The following is a 7,675-nucleotide window of genomic DNA, read 5'->3' as shown; positions in this document are numbered from 1 at the left end:
GGCTCTTGGAGGTCCTTAGGGCTTCTCCCACCGAGAAAGTAGTTCAGTCCCGATAAGAAAATACAAATAAAATGCTCTTGGAACTTAACTCAGCAGGCAATCCAAGCCAACCCTGTGCCACCGGGCATCAAACTCTGGAACGCAAGAGGAGCCTAGAATGGGGGGGGGGGGGTGATTTGTGTGTGACTCTTCTCAGTTACCACCATAATTCCCATAATCTAGATTCAAGTGAGGGCACAGTTAATAGCTAAAAGCACTGGCTGTCAGGTCCCAGAGAACCAGCTGGACATTGCTGAACAAATAAGATATTTGAAGAGGTTTCTAGGACCCACTGCTAAGAGATCTGATTAGGAGTAAGGGATAGTGAAGGCTCTTCCCTATCCTTGGAACCTGTCAAGAGTCATATGACAGCTGTGATTTTTAGAGAAAGCTTGGACCCCTGGGGGGCTGAGGTGTACTATAGATTATTAGCTTCAAACTGGGACTGAAGTGGGGTGCAAGAGGGTACAGTGGGGACAGAGGAAATTTTAACTAATAGACTTAAACCTTGACAGACCTTAGAGGAAAAATTATCTGTATTTGAACCCAGTTCAGACCCTAAGTAGGTGATTCCATGGCAAGTTCACTTCAGCTCTGAATCTGTAATATTTTCAATACCTATTTCAAAATCCTATGGAGGAGCAGTTATATGGCATAGTGGATAGAGTCACCGACCCTGGAACCAGGAGTTCAAATATGACTTCATATACTTACTAGCTGTGAACCTGGGCAAGTCACAACCCAATTGCCTTGTTCCCCCCCCCCCACCAAAAGCAAATGCCATAAAATATGAGTTATTATTTGACAGAGAAAACTCAGATCCAGAGATACAAGAGCTAGTAAGGAAAAGAATCAGAATTCAACCTGAGGGCTTCTGACTACAATTCTAATGTTCTTCCTGCTATCTAGTCCTGCCATAGACTCAATAATTGAGTGGGCACAGGAGTCCAAGACCAACTGAGCCCATGTCTCCACCTCCACTCTAAAACATAGAGTATTGATTGATCCTGCTCTGAGGTATATTCAAGTTTAAGCCCATGCTTGGTTCAGAGTCTTCACCCTATGGTTTTTCCACAAAAGAAGCTAGATAAATTTCAAGGCTCACCCTAGAGCTGTACTCTTAGACCTGCCCACTGCAAATCTGTCTAAATTTTTGCTGGGGGATGCCAAAAGGTCTTTTTAAAATATTTACTTAAAAAAAAAGATTGATCATGGTAGCTTTTGTTTATCATAGTCATTTCTAGTAATATCTCCCCTACCCCATCCTTCCTTTGTATCAAAGACAAATATTTAAGTAAATTCTGTCGATGTCAGCTTTTTTCTAGAGTTCAATCTAAGAAAGACAAACACAGATTATTCCTGTTAAGAAGGCAGACATGGATATATGGGAGCACAGTTAGACTTGAGCTCAGGGTATGTACAAAGCAGGGGTTATAAAGACAAAAATTACAAAGAGATGTGTGTGTGTGTGTGTGTGTGTGTGTGTGAGATCTCAACAGTCTGATCAGATTATCAAGACAAAAATCAAACGTCAGTGAGTGGGGGTAATTGTTTAATGGTTTTTATCAAGTTATCCCTGGCCTTGGCTGTGGTTTTCAGAAGGTTATCATGATCACAACAGGTTTGTCACTGAAGGTTGACTTGAGACAATCTGAGTAGCAGAGGGATAGTTCCAGGTTCAGCAGGCAAACACTGCAAGAAAGTTCTGTTATGTCCAGCTTTAGGAATGCCCAGTTTGTCTCCTGCTTCTGATTTCCACATCAGTCTGGTAGGGGAGCTTGAAAAATCAAAGTGGTTAGTAAAAATCATTAACTTTTTCAGTTTCACAATATATTTAGCATTTTTCTTTAGTAGACTCCCTCCTCTCTGCTAGTTGAACCCTTCTAATAAGGAGAAAAAAAGATGCAATCCCCTTCTTTGATGAAACATTCAACATTTCCCCTAATTACCTATTTCTCTATCAAGGAAAAAGTGATATGTTTCATGATCTGTTTTCTCATAACATTATTGGTTTTTCAGTTACTCAAAATTTGACTTGAGACCTTGACAACCTGCCTGACCTGCAACCCCTGAGGAAAAGAAAGTTCATAGAGTCAGTCATAGGATCACATATTGTTGGAATGTAAAGCAGAAGTTCTTTTTGTAAAAATTAATATTTTTTCTCAATTACATGTGAGAACAATTTTTAACCTTTCTTACAATTTTGAATTTTCACCTCTCCTCTCCCATCATTGAGAAGACAAGTAATTTGATAATAATGCTGTAAGTGCAGTCAGGTAAAACATTCTATATTAGTCATATTGTGTAAAAAAACACAAAGCAAAAAAAAAAAAAAAACAAGAAAAATAGTGCTTGTTATTTTTTAGAGTATGCTTTGATCTGCATTCAGTTTGGTATCAGTTCTTTCTCTGGAAAAATAAAACTTTTTCCCTCATAGGACCTTCAAACTTTTCTTGGATCTTTGTTTTGCTGCTCAAAATAGCTGTCATTCACAATCAATCATCATACAATATTATTGTTATTGTGTATCCTATTACCCTGCTTTGTTTACTTCACTTTGCATTAGTTCATATAAGTCTTTCCAGAAGCAGGGGTTTTTAGCCTTTTTTTTGTACCATGGTCCCCTTTAGCATTCTGGTACAACCTGTGGGCCCCATCTCAGAATGTCCATAAATGCATAAAATAAAATTCAGAGGACTACAAGGAAATCAATTATATTGAAATATCATTTTAATATTTATGACTTCACATGTATAATGGGTATCATTTTGCTGGCCTCAGTAGGGAGGGGAGGAATTGGAAGGAGTGAGAGAATTTGGAACTTGACATTATTAGAAAATGAATGTCATTATGCCTGAAGGGCTATCAAACTGTGCATACCCTTTGATCCAGCAGTGTCTCTACTGGTCTGTATCCCAAATAGATTATAAAAAAGGGAAAGGGACCCACATGTATAAAAATGCTTGTGGCAGCTCTTTTTATATTTGCAAGGAACTGGAAATTGAGTGGATGCTCATCAGTTGGGGAATGGCTGGATAAGTTATGGTATATGAATGTTATGGAATATTATTATTCTATAAAAAAAGATCAGCAGGATGATTTCAGAAAGGCCTGGTGAGACAATAGAACCAAAAACACATTGTATACTGCAACAACAAAATTATGATCAATTCTGATGGACTTAGCTCTTTTCAATAATGAAGTGATTCAGGCCAGTTCCAATAGCCTTGTGATGGAGAGAGCCATATGCATCCAGAAAAAGGACTATGGGGAATGAGTGTGTATCACAACATAGTATTTTCACCTTTTTATTATTTTCTTTTTTTTCTTTTGCATTTTTTCTTTTTGATCTGATTTTTCTCGTGCAGCATGATAAATGTGGAAATATATGTAGAATTGCATGTGTTTAACATACGTTGGATTACTTGTTATCTAGAGGAGGGGAACGAAGGGAGAAAAATTTGGAATGCAAGGTTTTGCAAGGATAATTGTTGAAAACTATATTTTGAAAATAAAATGCTTTTATTTAAAAAAAAGATTTTGAAGAACTTCAAAAGATTATGAAATTGAAAGATAAAGGAGAGGTACTATAGAATAAATGAATGTTCTGATTTTTTTCTTTTTAAAATTAATATATTTTAATACACATGACTTTATGAATTATGTTGGGAGAGAAAAATCAAAACAAAAGAGAAAAACCAGGGGAGAGGAAAGAAAAAGAAGTGAACATAAGATGTGCTGATTTACATTAAATCTCCACAATTCCTTATCTGGATGCTTATAGCATTTTCTGTCGAAAGTGTATTGGGATTGCTTTGGATCACTAAACTACTGAGAAGAACCATCTTTTATAGTTGATTTTTGCACATTCTTGCTATCGTTGTGTATAATGTTTTCCCAATTCTGTTTGTTTTGCTCAGCATCGGTTCTTTTTTTTTGTTTTTTTTTTTTATTTGCTGAGGCAATTGGGGTTAAGTGACCTGCCCAGGGTCACACAGCTAAGAAGTGTTAAGTGTCTGAGACTAGATTTGGGCATCAGTTCTAGTAAATCTTTCTAGGACTTTCTAAAATCAACTTGTTCATCATTTTTAATAGAATAATAATATTCCATTATTTTCATATTTCTCAGCTTATTCAATCATTCGCCAATTGATGGACATCAACTCATTTTTAATTCTTTGCTACCACAAAAAGAGCTGCTACAAGCATTTTTGCAGTGTGGGTCCTTTTCTTTCCTTTATGATTTCCTTGGGACACAGACCCAGTAGTAGCACTGCTAAGTCAAAGGGTATGCACAGTTTTATAGCCCATTGAGCCTAGTTCCAGATTGCTCTCCAGAATGGTTGGATCATTTCACAACTCCACCAGCAATGCATTAGTGTCCCAGTTTGCCCACATCCTTTCCACCATTTATTATCTTTTCCTGTCATCTTAGCCAGGTATACCACTGAGAGGTGGTATACCTCAGAGTTATTTTAATTTAAATTTCTCTATTTGATAGTGATTTAGAGCATTTTTTCCCATATGACTTAGATGGCTTTAATTTCATCTGAAAATTGTCTATTCATATCCTTTGACCATTTGTCAGTTGGAGAATGACTTGTATTCTTATACAGTTCTTTATTTTAGAAATGTCACCTTTATCATAAACACTGGCTTTGTACTTCCCTTTTTTTTTTAAATTATAGTTTTTTATTTACAAGTTACATGCATGGGTAATTTTACAGCATTGACAATTGCCAAACCTTTTGTTCTAATTTTTCCTCTCCTTCCCCCCACCCCCTCCCCCAGATGGCAGGTTGACCAATACATATTAAATATGTTAAAGTATAAATTAAATACAATATATGTATACATGTCCAAACATTTATTTTGCTGTACAAAAAGAATTGGACTCTGAAATAGTGTACAATTAGCCTGTGAAGGAAATCAAAAATGCAGGCAGACAAAAATAGAGGGATTGGAAATTCTATGTAGTAGTTCATAGTCACCTCCCAGAGTTCTTTCCCTGGATGTAGCTGGTTCTATTTATTACTGCTCTATTAGAACTGATTTGGTTCATTTCATTGTTGAAGAGGGCCATGTCTATCAAAATTGATCATCATACAGTATCGTCATTGAGGTATATAATGATCTCCTGGTCCTGCTCATTTCACTTAGCATCAGTTCATATAAGTCTCTCCAGGCCTTTCTGAAATCATCCTGTTGACACCTGTCAGATTGGCTAAGATGACAGGAAGAAATAATGATGACTGTTGGAGGGGATGCGGGAAAACTAGGACCCTGATGCATTGTTGGTGGAGTTGTGAACGAATCCAACCATTCTGGAGAGCAATCTGGAATTATGCCCAAAAAGTTATCAAACTGTGCATACCCTTTGATCCAGCAGTGCTACTACTGGGCTTATACCCCAAAGAGATACTAAAGAAGGGAAAGGGACCTGTATGTGCCAAAATGTTTGTGGCAGCCCTGTTTGTAGTGGCTAGAAGCTGGAAAATGAATGGATGCCCATCAATTGGAGAATGGCTGGGTAAATTGTGGTATATGAATGTTATGGAATATTACTGTTCTGTAAGAAATGACCAGCAGAATGAAGACAGAGAGGCTTGGAGACTTACATGAACTGATGCTGAGTGAAATGAGCAGATCAATGATGGACAGAAGCAGCTACACTCAAAGAAAGAACACTGGGAAATGAATATAAACTATTTGCATTTTTGTTTTTCTTCCCGGGTTATTTCTACCTTCTGAATCCAATTCTCCCTGTGCAACAAGAGAACTGTTTGGTTCTGCACACATATATTGTATCTATACTGTGACATATTTAACATGTAAAGGACTGCTTGCCATCTGGGGGAGGGGGTGGAGGGAGGGAGGGGAAAAATCGGAACAGAAGTGAATGCAAGGGATAATGTTGTAAAAAATTACCCTGGCATGGGTTCTGTCAATAAAAAAGTTATTAAAAATAAATTTCAAAAATGTAAAAAATAAATAAATAATAAATTTTAAAAATGTAAAAAAAAAAAAAGAAAGAAAGAAAGAAATCATCCTGTTGGTCATTTCTTACAGAACAATAACATTCCATACTATTCATATGCCACAATTTATTCAGCCATTCTCCAATTGATGGGCATCCACTCAGTTTCCAGTTTCTGGCCACTACAAAGAGGGCTGCCACAAGAATGTTTGTGGCATTTTGCACATACAGGTCTTTTTCCCTTCTTTAAAATCTCTTTGAGATATAAGCCCAGTATGTACTTCCCTTTTAATCTTGTGTCTGTTGGTTTTGTTTGTGTAAAGCTTTTTAAATTTAATAAAATCAAAGTTGTCCATTTTGCCTTTCATAATGTTCTCTAGTTCTTTGGTCATAAATTTCTCACTTCTCCAAAGATCTGATAGGTGAATTGTCCCCTTCTTCTCCTAATTTGTTAATGCTTATTTATGCTCAAATCATGTATCCATTTTGACCTTTGTTATGGGGTGTGAGATGTAGGTCTATAACAAGTTTCTGACATATTCTTTTCCAGTTTTCCCAGCAATTTTTGTTAAATAATGAGTTCTTATTCTAGAAGCTGGAGTTTGGGAGTTTATCAAATACTAGATTACTATAGGCCTTGATTATTAAAATAATATATTTTTAAAAGAACATTATATGTAACACATCTAATTGATTAATATCTTGGAAGAAGGAAGAAAATTTTGCACTCAAAAAAGTGTTGAAATGAGTGTTAAAGGAACAGCTAAATGATACACTAGAGTCAGGAGTACCTGAATTCAAATCTGAGACACTTACCATCTGTGTAGCCTTGTCCAAGTCACTTACAAAAACAAACAAAAAACCTGTTAAATTTTTTCTTTACACATAACTGGGGGAAAATATTATTTTAAATAAAAATTGAAGTATGTTTAAAATGAATGTTTAAAAGTGTTTTTAAAAGAAATATTTTTAAATATTTTTAAAAAACCAAGTGTGTGGATCCAAGTAATTTAATGACTTTTCAATATGTGTTCAATAGAGGAAAGGTAAAGCAACAGACAGCTCACATTGGTCTGATCAGCCATAGTCAGACACGCTATACTTTGACTCCAATATAATGATGTCATTTTGATCCTCCTTGAGAATGAAGAACAACAAGCTTTTTAACAACAGAGGAAGGAAACAAATATATTGTTTGTTTTAATAGTATTTTATTTTTCCAAAAGATAGTTTCCAACATTCATCTTTGCAGAAACTTATGTTCCAGATTTTTCTCCCTCTCTTCCCGCCTCCCCCCCGCCCCTTTACAAGACAGCAAGTAATTTGATATAGGTTAAAAGTGTGCAATTCTTCTAAACATATTTCCATATTTGTCATGTTGAGCAAATTAAAAAAATCAGATCAAAAAAAAAAAAACCAAGCAAACAACAAAAAATAAAAAAAGGTGAAAATACAGGACAGCCAGTTGGTACAGTGGATAGAGCACCAGCCCTGAAGTCAGGAGGACCTGAGTTCAAATTTGGCCTTAGACACTTAACACTTCCTGGCTGTATGACCCTGAGCAAGTCACTTAACCCCAGTTGCCTCGGGAAAAAAATCAAATAAAAAAAAGTGAAAATACTATGCTTTTATCCACATGGAGTCTCTATAGTTCTCTCT

The sequence above is a fragment of the Antechinus flavipes genome, chromosome 4 (assembly GCF_016432865.1).
Source record: "Antechinus flavipes isolate AdamAnt ecotype Samford, QLD, Australia chromosome 4, AdamAnt_v2, whole genome shotgun sequence".
Taxonomy (NCBI): Eukaryota; Metazoa; Chordata; class Mammalia; order Dasyuromorphia; family Dasyuridae; genus Antechinus; species Antechinus flavipes.
The sequence above is the reverse complement of the archived record's forward strand: the minus strand, read 5'-3'. Positions refer to the sequence as shown.